Source organism: Helicoverpa zea, chromosome 16 (genome assembly GCF_022581195.2).
Source record: "Helicoverpa zea isolate HzStark_Cry1AcR chromosome 16, ilHelZeax1.1, whole genome shotgun sequence".
Lineage (NCBI taxonomy): Eukaryota > Metazoa > Arthropoda > Insecta > Lepidoptera > Noctuidae > Helicoverpa > Helicoverpa zea.
The window spans coordinates 5,600,458-5,625,997 of record NC_061467.1 but is presented as its reverse complement, the minus strand read 5'-3'; positions in this window follow the sequence as shown (position 1 = coordinate 5,625,997).

Here is a 25,540-nt window from a genome sequence, read left to right as displayed (position 1 = left end):
AGGACCACCACATTTCTAAGCATTTTTATCTTGAACTTAATGTTCTAACTTATAATATGCTTTCTTAAAAAAATGTGGCTTTTTTTATATATGAGTTTTAAACCTCATGTCATTCAGTTCCAGACTGTTGCCTGGTTGTCTGGTATTTTGTTATTACATTTACTTATTTATTTACATATACCACCTTACATCTACCCTTACAGGACGTGCCTAATGCGGCAGATGGGTTCTTATTAATTCTAAACTAAACTAAAAACACATAAATAACACATCACATCACATCACACAAATCAACACATAAAAAACTTAACTAAATTCGTCACAATATCGTTTGTGATTTGTAGGATTATTAGCGATGCTAATACAACTGTTATTAACTTCATATATCATCATTGTCTGTTTTATCAGAATAGAACTATGTTATAATGATTTTATCCAAATAGCTTCTCTTATAGCTTCAAATAAGCATATATTCAGCTTCTGTTGAGGAACCGGCGACTATTTTGTTTCCGTGTATTCCACGAAATTGTACAATTATCAAACACTTTAAATATGTGATCTGTTGTACTTATGCGGTCAATAACGTCGCCTCAACCAATCAGAATCTGCATACCCTGCCATCAGTTGTTTGTAATCACATTTCACATAGGTGAGCTTTAATTTAAGAGTTCCTTTTATGTATCTCAAAAGATGTTTTAACCACTTCCATAACTTCATTAATTTTACTTTGATACTGACTTATAATACCTATAGCAGCACAAATATTTGGTCATGTACTAAGCATTGCATGCGCATTGCGTACATAAGGCACTTCCATATAGATATCTTCCTTGAGAATGCCTTTCTAAACGGCGGTTTTTACATCTATAAGATGGGCATGTAAATCAAACTGATTTGCAAGAGTTAAAATAAATTGGAAAGATTATATTTGAGCTACTGGAGTCAACGTTTCGTTATAATCTTGTAAGCATTGTTGAGTGACACCACGAGCTACTAATCGGGCTTTATACCATGTAGGTTTACCCAACTCGTTATTTTTAATTGTACATACCCAATTTGAGCTTTTTATGTTAAAAATTTTTAGGTCTTGCTATGAGAGTCCAAGTATTATTTCTATGATTAGACTCTATTTCACTTTTTGTGGTTTTCAACATATGTATACTAGAATCATCCCCACTAAAAATGTCACAATAGGTGCATGGTAGTGATTGAACAGTTGTGAGCGATAAGCAAAAATGGGTCATCAATCCTTTTATAATCTATTGGGGTACTTTGAGAATTATTTGTATTACGTCTCAGTTTGCTAGATGAAGGTCCAGCTTCTGAGCTATTATCAGGGGAATGATTATGTTTGTGTTTGTTGCCTATTAACTTTGCCGATTTATCGTCGTTATCGTGCTTGTTAATTTAGGCGGGAATTTGAACAGGTATTATAGAAATACAACTCATCAAATCATCATCATCATTGGCCACAGAGCATCTTGGACAGATGATTGTGGCAGTGCTTGTCTACGCGGTTATTAGTGCCGCAAGCACTTTCTTTCATCAAATCAACATCCCTCGCAATAGGGAACTGATTATTTTCTGTATTAAATAAATTGTAACCATTTTGGTCGTAACCAACTAATATGGCTTTAAATGACTTTTCGTCAAATTTCGAGGTTTTAGTTTTATCATGAACATGTCGAACCGAATCATCATTATTATTTTAAATGTCTTGAATGACTTATTTTCGGTTTCGTATTTTCGGTAATGATTGTGTCATGTTTCGTATGTTGTTTTATTATTGGCGAGCGCTTTTGTGGGTAGTCTATTTTTTAAATATGTATATTAATATAGCTTCATCCCAGAATATTTTATATAATTTCGCACTTGTAACCAATGGTCGAGCCATTTCGGTTAACGTACGATTCATACGCTCCTCGACACCATTTTGTTGTGGCTATTCGATACTGTTAAACAGTACCTAAGTTGTTCCTTACAAACACAATAATAATCTTTAAATTCATTAGAAAGATATTCTCGCCCACTATCGCAATATAAATTAGTTTACTTTATGGTTAAATAAATTTTCACTTTTAGCAACAAAATCTTGAAAACATGTCAGCACTTCTGACTTAGCGTAGGTACATCAAATATATAACAGTGTGATATTGCACTGTAATGTATAAAATTGTCTATAAACGTAGCAAAATAGTTCTTATCATCTACAGTACATGGTTTTTACCAAATATGCAAGGTTCACATAATTCATCAGAATTATCAAATAAAAACCTTATTTTCATCAACTCCATATTTGAACATTTGATTTTTCTGTTTATTTAAGTGAGTACTATGCCGTATTATTTATACTCTTTTACACAGTCTTGGTGATTCTCTTCAACAAAATTTAAATTACTCAGAGAATTATTACTGTTTAAAAGTAATACTAAAAAAAAAACATTAGTGATTGATGTTCTCACCTGTCATAAAACATTTATTATTTTTACCATAAATGTAAAAAAAAAAAAATTACCGACATACCAGTCTTTTGGCATATTATAACGTACCTCCGGTGAATATAAAACGTCATCAATTGATCCTTGAATTTATGTTGTTACCTCGATTTACCCTTTACCAAACTCCAGGATTGAAACTCCTTTCCTAGCAACACCGATCTTCAATGGTGTGGATAATTCGACGTACGAGGTTAAAACCTTTTTACATTGTCAATCTTTTAATTTTTTTTTTTTTTTTAATATGATATATGTCATCATGATCTGTCACACCAGAATCTAAAAGAAAATAAACAGTATTAGGGTCAATTCCCACTGAAAGAGCAGCGGCCGGCAGCGGCCGTAAGAGCACGGACAATGTAAGAGCGCGGCGCGGCGCGGCCCAGCGCGGCGCCGCGCGGCCCGCCGCGCTCGCGCTCAATCACTTGCATTTACGGCCGCTGCCGGCCGCTGCCGGCCGCTGCTCTTTCAGTGGGAATTGACCCTTATTTTCTACATAATTAGCAGACAATTTACATTATGAAATCATAAAAATGAAACCGTCCTGGTCATTGTTGCAGTATTCAATGTTATTGGCAGACTTTTGAAGTTCACCCATTGATTATTTTGCTGCAGTCCCTTTAAGTAACGGCAGTCCTTTTTGAAATTATTCCGACGTCCGCAATGATCACAATACATTTTTTTTTGATATTATATGCATTGAATTTCCGGGTTGATAATTATTTTTATTCTTCTTCTTTCGTGTCGATGACATGTCTTATAGTGAGACTACACTTTGTCAGCCCAATATGCCGCCACAGCGAGAGCACTAATTATTTTTATTTTGAGTGTGGGTCTCATGTGGGTCTCATTATTATTATACAATTCATGATCGAGTCGTAGTCTAGTAGTAGGCGTAGTCTTCACAGAAACCATATTGAGTTGCTCATCACCTAGCAACGCAGAAATAACACCGTCATAAGATGTGATATTTTGTTCATTGTTAATGCAATTTTAATTTACACTCTTTCACTGAATTTAAAATTTTTGTTGTATTACTTTTAACTACAGAAAACGGCCTGGGCCCATAACCTGTTGGATATGGGTGCAGGTGAGACAAAGAAAACACATGTATCCTGAACGACTGTTATATTTCGAATGTAAGAACGTACGATTAAAGTGAACATTGAATGATTGAATGTTTGACGAATGATTGAAGTAGGTATGCTTTATATAATCTTGGATATTTGTAAAGGAGGTATTATACGTACATCATGCGTATATTCCAACAATAATAATACCTATAAGTTGTATTACTAATTGGAAAGCAAAAATATTTGGTGAGTAAAAATTTAGGAAGTATAAAGAAAACATTAAAATTTAATCGATTTTCAATCTTTTACTTGCCCCTTTTGATCGAGAGATTGGTTTCAAGTTCGGAATAGGATCTACGATTACGTCACCAAGGATCAAACAAATGTATTTTCTAAACAAATATTCCGTAACGACAATAAATTAAAGAGAGCAGTTAGAGTCAATCCTTGTTATAAAGCTTCACAATTTGAACAAATACTTCATCAGCTCAAAAATAATTAGGAAATATTCCGTAATACGGCGTTATTACGTTCGGTGTTCAGAAACCCGTGAAGTTTTACCAAATCAATCGTAGACCGGGCAATCAATAAGAAAATTATGGTAAAAAATATTGGAGAATTTATTCGTCAATTTACCGCGTCAATCGTTGACGTAAATTAAATTGCGCGAATTAATATACGTAGAGGTACATCTACGCCGTAGGTAATGTTGGGGCGTACCTCCTTCGTCGTGAAAAATGGAATCACAGCGATGAACAATTTGTCATTTTAATGTTTTCGTGTCCGCAACCGGTACGCCAGCACTATGGATAGACAATTTATAACGCGTGTCATATCCCCTTTGTACGGCAAGGCAAAATATCTAGCAGTGAGGAGAGGAATGCAATTTGTTGGCGCGTACATATCGCGCGAATACCTTGTAAAGTGTGTTCGTAATTGTAACATTACGTTGCGTACACGTATGGATCTGCGAATCCCGTCGTCTGTTCGCTACAAGCCGTCGAGTTTATGTCACTGATTTCAACAGTAGTATTTGTATTCCTTTTATTTTGGTAGGGTGAAGTTTAAGATCGATATATTGATAGAAATAAAATAAATTGAAAAAAAAATAATAATAATGCTTGTTGTTTGATGTTATGGTTATTTTGCATTTGTCGAAATTGCTTTCTATTTATTGATATTGCCATGTTTTTACTTAGTCAGTGTAGACAGTAAAAAAGTACCTATAAAACAAAGTTTCTTAATCTAAAATATTTGTAACAATAAAATTTATTATTCTTAAATTATCTTTTAGTATGTTAATCCCAAACTTGGTCTGAGACATTTACAAGATAAGCGTAATATTATACTGTGAGGCTACCGAAATTCCCACATCATAAAAATTGGACTCGCGCCGACGCTATAAAACTGATCATTTATTTTTACGACATCGATCCTTAGGTTAATAATTGTGTCGCCATAATTTTTCCAATTCCCATAGATTTTTCTATGAGTTTTTTATGGGGTCATTGCACCTGTTAGTAGATTTAGTTTGACATTTTGATCGCTATACGTGTTTGTTGACTCTATTAGAAGAAAGCTACTGGACGCTACAAATTTTATTTATGGATATTACTTGTGTGCCTGTATAGTGTTAGCTACTATGTGGAATGGTAGTTTATTTTATTTGACGACATACACTCAGGATTTCAAGATTTGTTTGACAGGTAAATCTGAAAAGCTGAAAACCTATTGCATTTTAACACCTCAGAAAAATCAAATCCTTTATCTAATTCCAAGAAGCTCTATGTATTGTCTATCGCACGATTCTAAAATCAAAACGTCCACTATGGCGTTACGTGTCACCTCGTAAAATATAAACTGCACGGTGAACGACACTGGTTTACAGTAAGTAGTTCCCGCGACGCTTTTAATGATTCTCCCTCGCTCCTTAGCCGTTAATTAAGGTTATTAATCCAAAGGCACGACCACCTTGTTTTCCTTAATTGGTCCCAGTTTTATTTCAGAGCTAAGCTTCAGTTTTCATTATAAAGTTTATAGCTATATATTAGAGGGACGTGTAGGCACGTGGATTAATGTGAGAAATGGTTACGCTCCTTCTAATTTGTTGAATTTATCATGTAGTTTACTTTTGAGTAAATAGAGGACCGTGTTTTTTATTTTTGTAGGAGAGATATTATATATTTAACCCTCAAAATTTTGCTGAGCAATTAATGTTTAAGTATCATAATATTCTCTGCGGAAACAGAAGCAATGCTTTTGTTTGGTGCATTGTATAAAATACATACAATATTACATGTTCACTAGACAAGCACCTAAATAATAGAACTTTACAGTTCCAATACAAATATAGGTACGTTAGGTAGACCAATTTTATTGTAGGTAAACTAATAGTGCAAGGGGTATAACTAATTGAGTTTGCGAGTAATGGAGGAATAGTAAATGGAATATCGAGAAATTATACAAAACAAATAGGTGCTGACGTTTTAACCCTGTTCCACGGATCACAGACATAAAGCGAATTTGCCAGATTTATTACATCAACTTGATTCATTGCTGACATAGCACCAGGAAAAACAATGAAATTTCAAAAATAATTTACCAGTTTAAAAGTAAGTTAATATTGTTTTTGAAATATTTCATGCAAAGTGAGAGCAGAAGAAAGAGAGGGCAATAATAGAATTATTTTTCTGAGCATCCGCTGAGCCAGCAGGGGTCGTTATTCAATTACAAGGGAGGGAAAATACGAGGCGATGTTTACCTGTGTTGCTGCGGGCCATCCGACCGAATCTTTTTACCATAATTACCTATAGCGATGTATTTTTAAGTATACCAGCCCCCCTAAAGATAGCGAACTTAATGAATTCGATACGAGAGAAAATCTCGCTCATTTCGATATCCTACGTGATATAAATTGCATTTTTACGAATCCTGTGTACGCCGGGGGCGCGATGCTAGATCGGAAACCATTTTTGTCATTTATTCGCAATAATCCAATATGGAAGCGGGTGCGCGTGATCTCATTGACACTAAGCTGGGCACGGGTTGGGATCCATTATTCATGGTGTCCAACCCGTCGTGAATAATATTTGATGCGGTTTTGAAATGGCATACCGTTAGAGAAACTTCAGTTGGGGAAAATTTACTGCTTCATTAGAAGCGATGGGCTTGCTGCTCCTGATCTCGGCTGCTGGCTGACGACGATTCCAATTTCAAAGGAAAGGCTCTGTGTCTTGTGAATGTGTCGTGTTTACATGGAAGGCTTAATGGTGAAGGTTTGAGTCAATACGTGTTTGAATACGTACCTATGTCATTAGATATTGTAACAGACAAACAGATTATCTTATAAATATGTTTTGATATGACTGGAATTTTATGGTTTTAAGATACCTTATTATGTCTGTTAAGTTCAAGTTTTTTCAATTAGTACAATTTTCAGTCCAGTAGGTATATTTGTATACAAGGTAAACTTAATCCTAAAACTATGCTTTCAAAAACGTTGTGCAGCATATACTACCGCATTTTAAAATTAAATTCCAAACAAACAAGTGTGAACTACATTTCAAGATAATGAGACGTGCGAACAATCTAGGCCGGCGATCACTTACAAGAATGTGCAACATTAACTACCCTCATATATACATACAAAAGACTTTGGCACACAGATGCGGATGCTTAAGCTGTAGAAAATACGTAATCAGCGTTTTGGCACCGTTGTACACCATTTTTGGAAGGAAATCACAGACAGTATATCTCATTTAGTGGGTATATTATATGTATGTTCCTGATCCCGTCGTCATGGGAGCGTGTCCAGGGGCGACTCATTTTAGATAAGAAGCAACCCATGGCCTACTCCTTGTTGACTTATTGCTTCTATCGCTGAATCGTCGCGATGCCAGCCATTCCACTGGCAAATTGTCTGTTTACCGTAAGAAATATATGTGCTGTATTTTGTGGCTAATTTACTTCTTTATGAGCCCACTTGTTTATGAAAAAACGGGACATTAAGTAATTTTATTAGAAGTGAAAAAGTTGTTTGAAGTAGTAAAGTATTATTGCAGATTATTATTTGTTTTCTGCGTGTACCTAACCATTAAGCTTTTACAATAACGAAGGTAACTTTAAGTAATTTAATACACGAACTCCTAGGCCACAAGCACCTAACAAACCAAAAAGCGTTACGGCGAATGTTCTAATCTTATTTCAGCGAAGTTCACTTTTGTTCATCAAAGTTCGTAAACATGAAACGACCGTTAACTACCCTTACCATTCGTATCAGTGTACAGATATAATTAGGTACAGTCGTCACATTCAGTTAGCTCCCGGGGTATGTGGCTGCTAAGGAGTGACAGCCCAGCCCTTAATGCGGTTAAACAGTTAAACAGCTTTAAGCCTACTGTACTTTACTGTACCATACGCTAACTTGTACTGGTAGCAGCTAAGCTCAGCTCGGCTTGTGGTTCCGTCTTCATTGAAGGACTTGGAATTCATATTACGCTGAGGATTTATGTGAATGCAATCGAGTTTGACGGTGTTTAGGGATGGTGCGTTATTGAGAACGGATTATCGGTTATAATATACGTAACAAGATTTTGTTTTTAGAATCAGGCAACTTGGAAATTATAAATTACCGAATCTTCATTGATATCTACTTAGATAAAAATGCTGTATATCAACGCCAGTTAAAACCTTGATGTCCAGAACTACTGCAGGAGCTATATAGCAGACTGAAGAACATTTCTTGTATTTGTAGAAATTAGGAAAGCACGTGTTAGAAAAGTGGAAGTTTCTCAAAGAAAATGAAACGCCAACTCATGATATATTCCTAGTACATAAATAACGACGAACCCATTGTATATATAAAAAATGTGCCCAAAAGATCTGGCGAAAGCAAAACCGATCTCTGTGAGCTTGTGAAGTCAACAGCTACTGCCATTAACACGCCGATCCAAACCCATGATATTAAAGATGTGTTCCGCATCTACAAAAAAGATGACCCGTCATCGTCACAAATAATCGTGGAGTTCTCAAGCGCTGTCACCAAGGAAACTATAATAAAAGGAGCACGGCAATTCAATAGCAGAAATAAAACGTGTAAACTGAACACAACTCATCTAAAGCTTGAAGGCCCTGTAAAACCTATCTATGTCTCTGAAAAGTTAACCCCAAAGGCTCAACGTTTATTTTATCTCGCACGTACATTTGCCAAAGACAATGCCTATAAGTACTGCTGGACGTCATACGGAAGGATTTTTCTCCGACAAGATGAGGGTAAGAAGCAAATTCTAATACGAAAAGATGAGGACATAGACATTCTCCGGCCAAATAAGTGACTAGGAATCAGTTATTGTACTTCTTTTGTTATTATTACTTTGTCATATAATTATTGTAATTTGTTGCTACCCCATGTTATACTTTTACACTATACACTAAATCTCAAACACTTCAATTACTCTCACACCCACAACAAACACAAAACTAATATGTTACATCTATATTCACATCGTAATGCACAGGGATGCTTGTTGTTATATACTGTTTATATAACTAGAAATATAACTATTTCACTATGTATTCACTCCATATTATTAACCTTTTACACAAATCACTATAACTCAGTTATTCATATCACTCGTGTAGTCACAACAAATACAAAGTTGATATTTTTACATCTATACAGCGTATATACAATGTTAAATAAAAGGGAGTTTAATATTCGTGGTTATCGCATAGCAGGTACCAACATATGGTTAGTTCACAATTTGATATTTAGAACTACGTTTTATTTCTTTCTACAATGACTCATTCGATCATAAACACGTCTACAGAAGTGGACAAAATAACTATTGCTTCGGCTTATAATTGCGATACTTTGACGTGTAATACTCTCATTGGTAATAACAACAAGTCATTAAATATTTTTTCCCTTAACATTCGTAGTATATACAAAAACTTAGACAATCTATTAGTTTTATTACACAGTCTAGCATTTGAAAATGACGTCATTATTTTAACGGAGTGTTGGCTTCACGCTAATAAAAATGTCCCATCTATTGATAACTATAACACATATATTTCTAAAAAATATTTGAATAAAAGCGATGGTATCGTTATATACGTTAGGAAATCGATTAAGTGTTCTGTGGTGGAGCCGGATTACTCTGGAGCCAATTTTTTATTGTTGCACATTGAACCCGATATACTTATATTGGCTGTATACAGGTCGCCGTCCATACAATGCCTGGATAGTTTTCTTGACTCGCTGGATAATATTCTACGCCCAATGAATTCTAATAAAAACGTATTTCTAATCGGAGATATTAATATTGATATTAAAATTAATAACACAGACAGATGCAGCTCGTCGTATTTGAACCTATTGGCAGAATTTGGGATATTACCTGCTCATACTTATCCCACCAGAATGCTTAACTGCCTCGACCACTGCATGATGAAAACTATGTATCCTGCAACTGTATGTGTTATTGACTCCTGCATAACAGACCATTTACCTGTTATTATCTCATTGGGCATGTCCCAGCGTAGAATTGTAAACAAGAACTGTAGTGTAATTAAATTAGACATAAAAGCGTGCGTTAGTCAAATAGAAGCACTTGATTTCTCCTTCATTAACACTATTTCTGATGCAAACAATGCCGCTACTGTTTTTGTTGATAAACTCTCTAACATTGTGAATATGAATACTAAAGTCTATCGAACAACTTGCAAAAAAAGAATCCTTAAACCATGGATTACTGGTGGCCTTCTGCGCTGTATTAGGCATAGGGACCGACTGCATAAACGACATAAGACGTGCCCTTCTAACCACATCTTAGAAATAACGTTTAAACGTTACCGGAATTATTGCAATTCTCTGTTGAGGAAATTAAAATCTAACTACGAAAAGTCTTTACTACAAAACGCCAAAACTCCTAAAGATTCGTGTCAGTGAACCTGGCAGATCATTGTCTAGCAGATCAACTTTTTTTTTGAGTTCTTATCGCATGCAGATGAGTTCTATAGTTCCTGATAGTTTTCAGGAATAGTTCTACCATTTTCAGCTGAAAAACGATAGTTCACAAAATGATCTGCTAACTTCCGGTAGCAGAGCATTTCTCAGAAAATAAAAAAAAAACTGAGATATTGTCACATAAAGATGAGTTCCATAGTTCCTCATACTTTTCAGGAATAGTTCTGGCGTATTTCAGCTGAAAAATATTTTTTTTCCCAATTCACGTTTGAGTGTTAAAAGAGCATGAATAAAGATTAAAGTGTTATTTTCAAAGTTCAATCCAGATAAAAGGGCGAAAACTCATTTGTTTTCGATAGATGCTTCATGAAACTGTAATCTAGACTTCAATTCAAATCTAGAACTATCATTAAAGTATCAGCAGAGCATGGCTGAAAGTAAGAAACTGTGAAATTTCACATTTTAATATGAAAAAATATCCAAAAAAATATTTTCGCGGTTTCAATTACTCTAGGAGGCGGGAACTATCGCGTTTCTGATAGAAGAATACCAGCACCATAATATAACAGCAGATTCAAACCCAGAACTCTCACTAAAGTATCAGCAGATCATGGTAGAAAGTAAGAAACTGTGAAATTTCACGTCTTAATGTGAAAAAATATTCAGAAAAATATTTTCGCGGTTCTAATTACCAAAGGAGGCGGGAACTATCGCGTTTCTGATAGAAGAATACCAGCACCATAATATAACAGCAGATTCAAACCCAGAACTCTCACTAAAGTATCAGCAGAGCATGGTTGAAAGTAAGAAACTGTGAAATTTCACGTCATAATGTGAAAAAATATTCAGAAAAATATTTTCGCGGTTCTAATTACCAAAGGAGGCGGGAACTATCGCGTTTCTGATAGAAGAGTACCAGCACCATAATATAACAGCAGATTCAAACCCAGAACTCTCACTAAAGTATCAGCAGAGCATGGTTGAAAGTAAGAAACTGTGAAATTTCACGTCTTAATGTGAAAAAATATTCAGAAAAATATTTTCGCGGTTCTAATTACCAAAGGAGGCGGGAACTATCGCGTTTCTGATAGAAGAATACCAGCACCATAATATAACAGCAGATTCAAACCCAGAACTCTCACTAAAGTATCAGCAGAGCATGGTTGAAAGTAAGAAACTGTGAAATAACACATTTTAATATGAAAAAATATTCAAAAAAATATTTTTGCGGTTCCAATTACTCTAGGAGGCGGGAACTATCGCGTTTCTGATAGAAGAATACCAGCACCATAATATAACAGCAGATTCAAACCCAGAACTCTCACTAAAGTATCAGCAGAGCATGGTTGAAAGTAAGAAACTGTGAAATTTCACGTCTTAATGTGAAAAAATATTCAGAAAAATATTTTCGCGGTTCTAATTACCAAAGGAGGCGGGAACTATCGCGTTTCTGATAGAAGAATACCAGCACCATAATATAACAGCAGATTCAAACCCAGAACTCTCACTAAAGTATCAGCAGAGCATGGTTGAAAGTAAGAAACTGTGAAATTTCACATTTTAATATGAAAAAATATTCAAAAAAATATTTTCGCGGTTCCAATTACTCTAGGAGGCGGGAACTACAGCGTTTCTGATAGAAGAATACCAGCACCATAATATAACAGCAGATTCAAACCCAGAACTCTCACTAAAGTATCAGCAGAGCATGGTTGAAAGTAAGAAACTGTGAAATAACACATTTTAATATGAAAAAATATTCAAAAAAAAATTTTCGCGGTTCCAATTACTCAAGGAGGCGGGAACTATCGCATTTCTGATAGAAGAATACCAGCACCATAACATAACAGCAGATTCAAACCCAGAACTCTCACTAAAGTATCAGCAGAGCATGGTTGAAAGTAAGAAACTGTGAAATAACACATTTTAATATGAAAAAATATTCAAAAAAATATTTTCGCGGTTCCAATTACTCTAGGAGGCGGGAACTATAGCGTTTCTGATAGAAGAATACCAGCACCATAATATAACAGCAGATTCAAACCCAGAACTCTCACTAAAGTATCAGCAGAGCATGGTTGAAAGTAAGAAACTGTGAAATAACACATTTTAATATGAAAAAATATTCAAAAAAATATTTTCGCGGTTCCAATTACTCTAGGAGGCGGGAACTATCGCGTTTCTGATAGAAGAATACCAGCACCATAATATAACAGCAGATTCAAACCCAGAACTCTCACTAAAGTATCAGCAGAGCATGGTTGAAAGTAAGAAACTGTGAAATAACACATTTTAATATGAAAAAATATTCAAAAAAATATTTTCGCGGTTCCAATTACTCCAGGAGGCGGGAACTATCGCGTTTCTGATAGAAGAATACCAGCACCATAATATAACAGCAGATTCAAACCCAGAACTCTCACTAAAGTATCAGCAGAGCATGGTTGAAAGTAAGAAACTGTGAAATTTCACGTCATAATGTGAAAAAATATTCAGAAAAATATTTTCGCGGTTCTAATTACCAAAGGAGGCGGGAACTATCGCGTTTCTGATAGAAGAGTACCAGCACCATAATATAACAGCAGATTCAAACCCAGAACTCTCACTAAAGTATCAGCAGAGCATGGTTGAAAGTAAGAAACTGTGAAATTTCACATTTTAATATGAAAAAATTTTTTTCGCGATTCCAATTACTCTAAGAGGCGGGAACTATCGCGTTTCTGATAGAAAAATACCAGCACCATAATATAGAAGCAGATTCAAACCCAGAACTCTCACTACAGTATCAGCAGAGCATGGTTGAAAGTAAGAAACTGTGAAATAACACATTTTAATATGAAAAAATATTTCAAAAAAATATTTTCGCGGTTCCAATTACTCTAGGAGGCGGGAACTATCGCGTTTCTGATAGAAGAATACCAGCACCATAATATAACAGCAGATTCAAACCCAGAACTCTCACTAAAGTATCAGCAGAGCATGGTTGAAAGTAAGAAACTGTGAAATAACACATTTTAATATGAAAAAATATTCAAAAAAATATTTTCGTGGTTCCAATTACCCAAGGAGGCGGGAACTATCGCGTTTCTGATAGAAGAATACCAGCACCATAATATAACAGCAGATTCAAACCCAGAACTCTCACTAAAGTATCAGCAGAGCATGGTTGAAAGTAAGAAACTGTGAAATTTCACGTTTTAATATGAAAAAATATTCAAAAAAATATTTTTTCGGTTCCAATTACCCAAGGAGAGGATAGAGAGGATTAAGTAAGAAACTGTGAAATTTCACGTCTTAACGTGAAATTTCACAGTTTCTTACTTTCAACCATGCTCTGCTGATACTTTAGTGAGAGTTCTGGGTTTGAATCTGCTGTTATATTATGGTGCTGGTATTATTCTATCAGAAACGCGATAGTTCCCGCCTCCTTTGGTAATTGGAACCGCGAAAATATTTTTCTGAATATTTTTTCATATTAAGACGTGAAATTTCACAGTTTCTTATTTTCAACCATGCTCTGCTGATACTTTAGTGAGAGTTGTGGGTTTGAATCTGGATTTATGTAATGGTGCTAATATTCTTCTATCAGAAACGCGATAGTTCCCGCCTCCTAGAGTAATTGGAACCACGAAAATATTTTTTTGAATATTTTTTCATATTAAAATGTGTTATTTCACAGTTTCTTACTTTCAACCATGCTCTGCTGATACTTTAGTGAGAGTTCTGGGTTTGAATCTGCTGTTATATTATGGTGCTGGTATTCTTCTATCATAAACGCGATAGTTCCCGCCTCCTTGAGTAATTGGAACGGCGAAAAAATTTTTTTCATATTATAATGTGAAATTTCACAGTTTCTTACTTTCAACCATGCTCTGCTGATACTTTAGTGAGAGTTCTGGGTTTGAATCTGCTTCTATATAATGGTACATGTATTCTTCTATCAGAAACGCGATAGTGCCCGCCTCCTAGAGTAATTGGAATCGCGAAAATATTTTTTTTTATATAAAAGTGTAAAATTTCATAGATTCTTACATTCAAGCATGCTCTGCTGATACTTTAGTTACAGTTCTGGGTTTGAATCTGCTGTTATATTATGGTGCTGGTATTCTTCTATCAGAAACGCGATAGTTCGCGCCTCCTTTGGTAATTGGAACCGCGAAAATATTTTTCTGAATATTTTTTCACATTAAGACGTGAAATTCCACAGTTTCTTACTTTCAACCATGCTCTGCTGATACTTTAGTGAGAGTTCTGGGTTTGAATCTGCTGTTATATTATGGTGCTGGTATTCTTCTATCAGAAACGTGATAGTTCCCGCCTCCTTGAGTAATTGGAACCGCGAAAAAATTTTTTTTATATTAAAATGTGAAATTTCACAGTTTCTTACTTTCAACCATGCTCTGCTGATACTTTAGTGAGAGTTCTGGGTTTGAATCTGCTGTTATATTATGGTGCTGGTATTCTTCTATCAGAAACGTGATAGTTTCCGCCTCCTTGAGTAATTGGAACCGCGAAAAAATTTTTTTCATATTAAAATGTGAAATTTCACAGTTTCTTACATTCAAGCACGCTCTGCTGATACTTTAGTGACAGTTCTGGGTTTGAATCTGCTGTTATATTATGGTGCTGGTATTCTTCTATCAGAATCGCGATAGTTCCCGCCTCCTTTGGTAATTAGAACCGCGAAAATATTTTTCTGAATATTTTTTCACATTAAGACGTGAAATTTCACAGTTTCTTACTTTCAACCATGCTCTGCTGATACTTTAGTGAGAGTTCTGGGTTTGAATCTGCTGTTGTATTATGGTGCTGGTATTCTTCTATCAGAAACGCGATAGTTCCCGCCTCCTTTGGTAATTGGAACCGCGAAAATATTTTTCTGAATATTTTTTCATATTAAGACGTGAAATTTCACAGTTTCTTATTTTCAACCATGCTCTGCTGATACTTTAGTGAGAGTTCTGGGTTTGAATCTGGATCTATGTAATGGTGCTAATATTCTTCTATCAGAAACGCGATAGTTCTCGCCTCCTAGAGTAATTGGAACCACGAAAATATTTTTTTGAATATTTTTTCATATTAAAATGTGTTATTTCACAGTTTCTTACTTTCAACCATGCTCTGCTGATACTTTAGTGAGAGTTCTGGGTTTGAATCTGCTGTTATATTATGGTGCTGGTATTCTTCTATCAGAAACGCGATAGTTCCCGCCTCCTAGAGTAATTGGAACCGCGAAAATATTTTTTTGAATATTTTTTCATATTAAAATGTGTTATTTCACAGTTTCTTACTTTCAACCATGCTCTGCTGATACTTTAGTGAGAGTTCTGGGTTTGAATTTGCTGTTTTATTATGGTGCTGGTATTCTTCTATCAGAAACGCGATAGTTCCCGCCTCCTAGAGTAATTGGAACCGCGAAAATATTTTTTTGAATATTTTTTCATATTAAAATGTGTTATTTCACAGTTTCTTACTTTCAACCATGCTCTGCTGATACTTTAGTGAGAGTTCTGGGTTTGAATCTGCTGTTATATTATGGTGCTGGTATTCTTCTATCATAAACGCGATAGTTCCCGCCTCCTTGAGTAATTGGAACCGCGAAAAAATTTTTTTCATATTATAATGTGAAATTTCACAGTTTCTTACTTTCAACCATGCTCTGCTGATACTTTAGTGAGAGTTCTGGGTTTGAATCTGCTTCTATATAATGGTACATGTATTCTTCTATCAGAAACGCGATAGTGCCCGCCTCCTAGAGTAATTGGAATCGCGAAAATATTTTTTTTTATATTAAAGTGTAAAATTTCATAGATTCTTACATTCAAGCATGCTCTGCTGATACTTTAGTGACAGTTCTGGGTTTGAATCTGCTGTTATATTATGGTGCTGGTATTCTTCTATCAGAAACGTGATAGTTCCCGCCTCCTTTGGTAATTAGAACCGCGAAAATATTTTTCTGAATATTTTTTCACATTAAGACGTGAAATTTCACAGTTTCTTACTTTCAACCATGCTCTGCTGATACTTTAGTGAGAGTTCTGGGTTTGAATCTGCTGTTATATTATGGTGCTGGTATTCTTCTATCAGAAACGCGATAGTTCCCGCCTCCTTTGGTAATTAGAACCGCGAAAATATTTTTCTGAATATTTTTTCACATTAAGACGTGAAATTTCACAGTTTCTTACTTTCAACCATGCTCTGCTGATACTTTAGTGAGAGTTCTGGGTTTGAATCTGCTGTTATATTATGGTGCTGGTATTCTTCTATCAGAAACGCGATAGTTCCCGCCTCCTTTGGTAATTGGAACCGCGAAAATATTTTTCTGAATATTTTTTCATATTAAGACGTGAAATTTCACAGTTTCTTATTTTCAACCATGCTCTGCTGATACTTTAGTGAGAGTTCTGGGTTTGAATCTGGATTTATGTAATGGTGCTAATATTCTTCTATCAGAAACGCGATAGTTCCCGCCTCCTTTGGTAATTGGAACCGCGAAAATATTTTTCTGAATATTTTTTCACATTAAGACGTGAAATTCCACAGTTTCTTACTTTCAACCATGCTCTGCTGATACTTTAGTGAGAGTTCTGGGTTTGAATCTGCTGTTATATTATGGTGCTGGTATTCTTCTATCATAAACGCGATAGTTCCCGCCTCCTTGAGTAATTGGAACCGCGAAAAAATTTTTTTCATATTATAATGTGAAATTTCACAGTTTCTTACTTTCAACCATGCTCTGCTGATACTTTATTGAGAGTTCTGGGTTTGAATCTGCTTCTATATAATGGTACATGTATTTTTCTATCAGAAACGCGATAGTGCCCGCCTCCTAGAGTAATTGGAATCGCGAAAATATTTTTTTTTATATAAAAGTGTAAAATTTCATAGATTCTTACATTCAAGCATGCTCTGCTGATACTTTAGTGACAGTTCTGGGTTTGAATCTGCTGTTATATTATGGTGCTGGTATTCTTCTATCAGAATCGCGATAGTTCCCGCCTCCTTTGGTAATTAGAACCGCGAAAATATTTTTCTGAATATTTTTTCACATTAAGACGTGAAATTTCACAGTTTCTTACTTTCAACCATGCTCTGCTGATACTTTAGTGAGAGTTCTGGGTTTGAATCTGCTGTTATATTATGGTGCTGGTATTCTTCTATCAGAAACGCGATAGTTCCCGCCTCCTAGAGTAATTGAAACCGCGAAAATATTTTTTTGGATATTTTTTCATATTAAAATGTGAAATTTCACAGTTTCTTACTTTCAGCCATGCTCTGCTGATACTTTAATGATAGTTCTAGATTTGAATTGAAGTCTAGATTACAGTTTCATGAAGCATCTATCGAAAACAAATGAGTTTTCGCCCTTTTATCTGGATTGAACTTTGAAAATAACACTTTAATCTTTATTCATGCTCTTTTAACACTCAAACGTGAATTGGGAAAAAAAATATTTTTCAGCTGAAATACGCCAGAACTATTCCTGAAAAGTATGAGGAACTATGGAACTCATCTTTATGTGACAATATCTCAGTTTTTTTTTTATTTTCTGAGAAATGCTCTGCTACCGGAAGTTATATAGCAGATCATTTTGTGAACTATCGTTTTTCAGCTGAAAATGGTAGAACTATTCCTGAAAACTATCAGGAACTATAGAACTCATCTGCATGCGATAAGAACTCAAAAAAAAAGTTGATCTGCTAGACAATGATCTGCCAGGTTCACTGACATTAAAGATTCGTGGAAAGCAATAAAGGCTATAATTAACTACACTGGTGATAAATCGACCTCGGATGGCTTATTAAATTCTAATTTAAACAATATTGACACCATTAATAAATATTTTTCGCAAATTGGCAAGCAACTTGCCGATGCCATTACTGTTACGCGTAAACCTAATTACAATTTTAAAGTCCCTCGCAACCATAATTCTATAGTTCTTTTACCGCCGGATGAATCTGAAATTGAAGCTTTAATATCAAACCTTAAAAACAATTGTGCTACTGGCTGGGACTCTATTCCAGTTCAGTTACTCAAACTGTGCAAAAATACTATAGTCCCTCCTCTGACTTGTCTGTTTGAACTGTGTTATGCTCAAGGTATCTTTCCAGATGTGTTTAAGAGGGCACTCATTACTCCTGTGCACAAGGGCGGGAATCGAGACGATGTGTCGAATTATAGGCCTATCTCTGTATTGTCCTCACTCTCAAAACTATTAGAAAAAACTCTTAACAGCAGACTCATTAATTTTCTTGAAAGTAAAAGTATTTTGGCAAACAATCAATTTGGTTTTAGGACATTAAAAAGCACCGATGATGCAGTTAGTCTACTTACCGATTTCGTAACTACTAAAGTTGACGAAAATCAAAAGTGTATAGGTATTTTCCTGGATTTAGCCAAAGCTTTCGACACTGTCTCGATTCCAGCACTTGTGAACAAGCTGGATGTCATTGGCGTGAGGGGAACGGCCCTAAAAATTTTTGGAGACTTTTTATATAACCGTAGACAACAGGTAAAGATTGGAAGTTATGTTAGCTCTGAAGAAAATGTTGTTTTTGGCGTTCCTCAGGGCAGTATTCTAGGACCGAGTCTCTTCCTGGTGTACATCAATGACTTATGTCTCCAACCACTCTGTAACGGGAAAATATTTACGTATGCTGATGATACTGCCATAGTATTCCATGGTGGGACTTGGGAAGAGGTAACTCGTATTGCCGAGAATGGCCTCCATCGTCTTGGCCAGTGGCTGGAAACCAATCTCCTTACCCTCAATGTATCTAAAACCTCATTCATTCAATTTTCATTTTCCAAAAACAACCTTAATAACATTACTATCAGAGCTCATTCCTGCAATTATCCTAATGGCACAGGCTGTTCTTGTCTTTCTATTAATAAAGTTACACATGTCAAATATTTAGGTGTTATATTAGATGAGAGGCTAAGTTGGGAACCTCATATAAATGTTGTGACGTGTCGTACTAGGAAGTTAATTTGGGTTTTCAAAAAACTCAGACACGCCGCGGACTTCTCGCTTCTCCGTAATATATATTATGCCTTAGCTCAATCCATTCTTGGATACTGCATAGGAGTTTGGGGTGGTGCCTGCAAAACCCGCATGATGCAATTAGAGAGGGCTCAAAGGTCATTACTAAAAGTGATGACCTTTAAGCCCTTCAGATATCCGTCTAAACAGTTGTACGAAAATTGCGAGCTGCTTACAATTAGACAATTATACATTTTCCAAATTATAACTAAAAAACACAAGCAAACTCCCTGTCCTGTAAATGAGTATAAGAGGAAACGAGTTATTAAAAACGTTTGCTTACCGGACAGATGTCGGACGGCTACGGCTAGACGACAACAATCTTATAGGTCATCCTACTTATACAATAAAATAAATAAATTAATAAACATTCATCCACTTACCGTTCGAGAAACAAAAATCAAAGTTAAAAACTGGCTACTTCAACTGAACTACGACCAAACTGAAAGGCTATTGCTCGCAAATTAACATTCCCTATTATCATATTCAGACATAACACACGCACTTACACACACACACACACACACGCACACACACACACACACACACACTCACTCACTCACTCACAAAGACTTCTATAAACACTCATAAGTAACCTTCCATTATTAGATTTATGTTAAGCTACTTTAATTTTCTAATTTCCTTTTTTATTCACAATTTGTATAACAGAAACTGGAAGAGGGCTCTGACTTCTGTAACACAAGTTTTTACTTAGCTCAGAAGTCAGGGTTTTCAATAGGATTTTTGTAAAAAGTTTGTGTGAATAAATTATTTATTTATTTATTATTTATTTATATATTAAAGGAAAGTAACATCATACAATAACAATACGTAGGCATCTACAAATTGAACAGAAACCCTTTGATGTTGAACAACTTATATTCATAAAAAGGTTTATCAAATAAACGAACATGAAACGAAACTATCATATTATAAGAAACTTATTTTACAAAATTGCGGATTTCATGAAGTAAGATCTTTTAATAACTTCCAATAAGAATTTTTATTTACCTTTTTTGCTTTGATAAAATTAATCTGACTTAAGTAGATTATTTATAGCGTTTTGTAAATAGGTTGGTTGCGTGTGTGCACGTGCTGTGCATAATAATTAATCATTTGTTCTAACTACCCAATTACCCGTATGAAAAGGGGGGCGTGCTAGTTCATCATAGTGATTACATTCTCCTTGCTTTCTGTATTAATAACACTTATTTTTTAAGTTCATTCTCTTTGTTATAGCAGTGTTTTGTTCGTAGGTTTGGGTCCTTTAATCATCGTAAAGTTATTATAGCGGCATTTAAATATTCCGGTTATGTTTTTCTTACAACCACAGAGTAACGTCTTAATAAAACAGAATGACAAAAGTTATGTTTTGAACTCATATCTAATTATTTTAGAACAGGAAACGTGTTTAGACTAATCAAGCGTAGGTTTGGTGTAGTGTAGGTTTTGAACTGCGGCGTTTTGAAGCCCTAGACGCCAAACCTCAGCTCCAAAAATCCCGCAATGGGCAAGGGCAACTTTACTGCGCTATTTGTGACCGCAGGTTCAAGGCAAAGTTTGGTTTCGCGAGTCATGTACGAGCCCATGAACGAAACCAAACTGCCCATATATGCCAGGGTGTCGCCGTCGACGGAAACGTCTAGGAGGACATCATCATCATCATTAATTGTAAGTCACCGCAATTTTTTTTTCGCTTTTTTTTCGAAATCATAAATTATGTTACGATGTTATTTATATAGGCATTTTATTACGATCTAGCCACAGTCTGATACTGGCAAGAGCATCCTAACAATGCAGTTTCTACCACAGGCTTCTACCATATCAAAGGCAGTATGACCTAACCGTATCATATTACTTTCACATATCCATTAGTAGTACGTAAACGCTTTTCAAAGTAACTGATATTATTGACGTAGCCCATAGATTATTGAGATATGATACGTTAGCAGTGTGCAATTAATCCAGATGATTACTTGGTGTAGAGCTTCATATTATACTCGAGTTGCAGGTCCTTTGTCGGAATAGATTTTCAGGATGTACGAAGATGGAGATGAGACAAATGTATGATGGATGGATATTGTGCGTAGAATTTTACTATCAAAGTAGTCATGCACCTAATTGTAAAATAATGACATACCAAAAGTTCTCGTCCTACTTCCTACTAAGTAATCCTACTAATATTTAGATGTGAAAGTTTGTGAGAATGTATGGATGTATTTTTGTTATTCTTTCACTCCAAAACGGCTGGACCGATTTAGTTGTAATTTGGTATGTGGGTAGGTGTTACCCTGGATTAACACATAGGCAACTTTTATCAACACATCACGCGGGCGAAGCCGCAAGCAGAAGCGCGTTCTTCATATCTTGTTTAACAATGGTTAAAATTCCAGCTAAGAGTTGGTTTTTCGATTATGGATGGCTAATTGACTAATTAACTGAACCAATAAAAATATTAATTTATAATTAATATTTTAATTTATACGTGTGACCCCTCGTACATTTTGGCGTCTTATACTCTATGGTTACATGGTGGTTTGTAAACTCTGTGCGATCTTTAAGGTGTCGACCGAAACAACAAGGGTTGGTTAATTTAATGAGCCCCATAGCTTAAGGAAATACAATATGGCTAGATGGATTTCCAAAATTGTATTGGGATTGTGGATATTTTATAAGATAAATTGATAAATTGACTCGGTATATTAAGATTATACCAAGTGGTGTAGTAGGTACATCATGTGTTAGGTACAATACTTGACACTAGTATTCAGCTGAATATCTTTGTCTAGTACACAGATAAGTTTTTACATAATAGAGCGTAACACAACTGTGCCGTAGAGTTACAGAAAACAATTAATTCTTGCATTTGTTCTAGTAAGCGTATAAGTAAAAGCGAACAATATAATAATAAAGATGCTTAAGTATGCAAAGTACACATAACAATTGTAAAAACTATTTAAAGTCATTACATTGCCAGTATAAATATGGTATAAATACAAATTAGGTTGACTAAGTCAATTGCGCGTCGACATGAGCGTGGATTAAGTTAGCCCCGTTTCTAGTACAAAGGCCAGGCATGACAATGACAGTTAGCTCTACTTGTTCACACCTACCACACTACAATGCTGATAGCATCCGCATTTGCCAAACAAAAATGAACCTTAAGATGTAAGCAGTAAGGCGTTCTGTTACCAGGATGTTGTCAAATTTAAGGGTAAGTTTATCATTGTGAAAACACGCTAAGCCAAGTTTCAGCCGACCTCGAGTTCTGACGAGCTTTGTAGCTGTAAAGAGAACTTGTATTAATTTCCACTTAATATCGTTTTGTTAATTACGTTTCTATCGGAGCATAATGCTTGAAGTTTAATAGAAGTTAAACGATTAAGTTCGGTGGGTGCTTTCTAATTATAAACATTTAGATTGTTTACGCTTAGCGTGAGACGTTTATTACGTAACTATTCTATAATTAGGCCTATGTTCGTGCTCAGTGGGTCATACGGGAGCAGAATGGCTCATCAACGCGAATTATCTCAAAGTAAGCAGTATCTATTATTGTTATTTGTGCTGTTACGTTTATGTTGATATTATATTTGTGTATTCTATTTTCCTGTTAATGTAACGTAACGTAAGTACAGCTTTTGTACTTGACTGCTGAAAAAGTACATAATAAAGTGTAATGAAGTATCTAGTTCTACTGAGCTCTACAAAAACTCTCATAAAGTATTTTAGAATATTCATAAGTGGGTGTAGACAATGAAAACTTTTTAGCTTCAAATAAAAATTACAAAAATAATGTTATGCTTAAAAATTGAAAATAAATAATTGTCTGACCTGATAAGTCATTAATAAAACCTCATCTGAAACAATGCAAACAGACAATGTTTGAAAATTAAATAATATTTCTTGGTACACTTAAACTTGGAGTTACCGAAGCTGAATAAAATTAATAAATAACAAAAGGCGACCTATTGTCGGGAAGTGATAGAAGTGAGTTTGTTCAGAAACTAACTTAACGCGGCGGATATTGAAGTTGCGGTTCGGAAACCTCTCCGTAACGGAGTCACACCAACTATTAACTACGTTATTCTGATGTTTTGTTTGCTCCTTTTTTGTTGTAAGGAAATGTTATTAAATTATTTATTGTTATAAACACAATTTATTTAAATAATGGATTGTCATGTTAAATGGAAAAATGTGATTCGAATCTCTAAATAACCTGCATTCCAACAATAATCCATATTATCAAAATCTTACGAAAAAGGTTGCGCGATTCATTGGAACGACTTCGAAGACAAATCTATTTTCGTATGTTCTATATTAAATAGGATTAATAGGAAACATACATTGTCGGCAGAGATATAACAACTGGCAGTTTTTCCTTAACATTAATCTGCGAAAGGCACTTTCCTTCAACATCGGATCCCGTAATATCCTCATTACGCAAGATATCAATATCAAATGTAATTTCTGCGTCGGCTGCGACAAATCTAGCAATCATGTTCAACCAATGACGCAACAGAATCCTACCCTTCATTTGACAACGTATTTTTATAAAATTCCTACAAAATTAGATCACATTGCGTATCCGCGAACATAAAAAAGGGTTCACAATATTTATCTAGGGCGCATTAAATAACGGTAGCATTGGAATAACAAATGCCCAATGTTGGGCCAACAAAAGCTGGAATATATCACAGGGCAAGCGCTAGAGGGCCGCAATTTCCGAAAGAGCCAGCAAAACGGCTATATTCGTAACTCTGGTAAAGCCTTGATTTAACTTCGTATTGGCTACTAAATATTTATTGAAAATATTAATACTTATTGATGATATTCGCTGCCATATAAAATAGATCAGCATTGGGATGGCATTGCGAAACATTTATATGTTTTGGTTCTCGTTTCAGATTTAATTTCATTTTTTTGGTAAAATTCACCATGGAACTATGATTTGTATTTAAAATATAATTATATGTCGTCAAGGGACAAGTTTTTAAACTTGATATGGGTCTATATATTTTTAGTTTCTATTCTAAGCAAAGCCTACAGTTCATAGGAATATTAATAGGCAACTGGAATATAATTAAATAATGCTAATGATCTCGATATAATATAATGTTAAAATCCTTTGTATGTATCACACATTCTAGGACAACTAATTAACTTAAAATCATTAATTGGACAGTTGCATACTAATTAAGCTGCCATTTACAATAAAACATTGAAATGTAATCTTTTGTACAGATACAACAAACAGGGAATTTAGGCAGTATATCCATTGGAAATGTATATTTTATAACAATAGTGATTAGTTTCTACAAATTGTTATTTGTTCGTCTCAGGTATTTCAGGAAAAAAAAAATTTTTAATTGAATTACATAAAAACAAAAACTTACACGAAAGTCAATTTAAATAAACAACTTAAAATTGACTTCATGTAAATATAGTGAATAAAGAAGCGAAAACAACAATGATTAACGAAATGTTTCTTTTGAATGTTACATGTAGGTCTCGGATCTTAACTAAAACTTCATTTAACTTAAAGAATTTTGACAGAGCTTTGACAGAGTAAATTGATTGCTTATCAATTAACTTCATCCATAGTTTCAGTTACAGACGCCAGCGTTTCACACTTATGATTGACACAAACTAACAGTTCGGCCGATCATCGGTCAGCTATTAATTGCACAAAGAGACCATTGCATAGACAAAGCGATCAATTTGTTATAGCAAGAAGATTTCTCTACAAATACACTAGACTTAGGGTACAAAACTCTTTTTGATTATACAGAATCAATAAGAGTACTTTTGCATGAGCTTTTGACATAAATCTGTGAAATAAAATTGACTTAATAAATGTACAAATAAGTTATATATAATTTGTCATATCTCATTTGGGTTTTGAAACGAAGGTTCAGCTAATATTTGAATTGATTTGGACTCAAGACAGTCTTAACAGTGG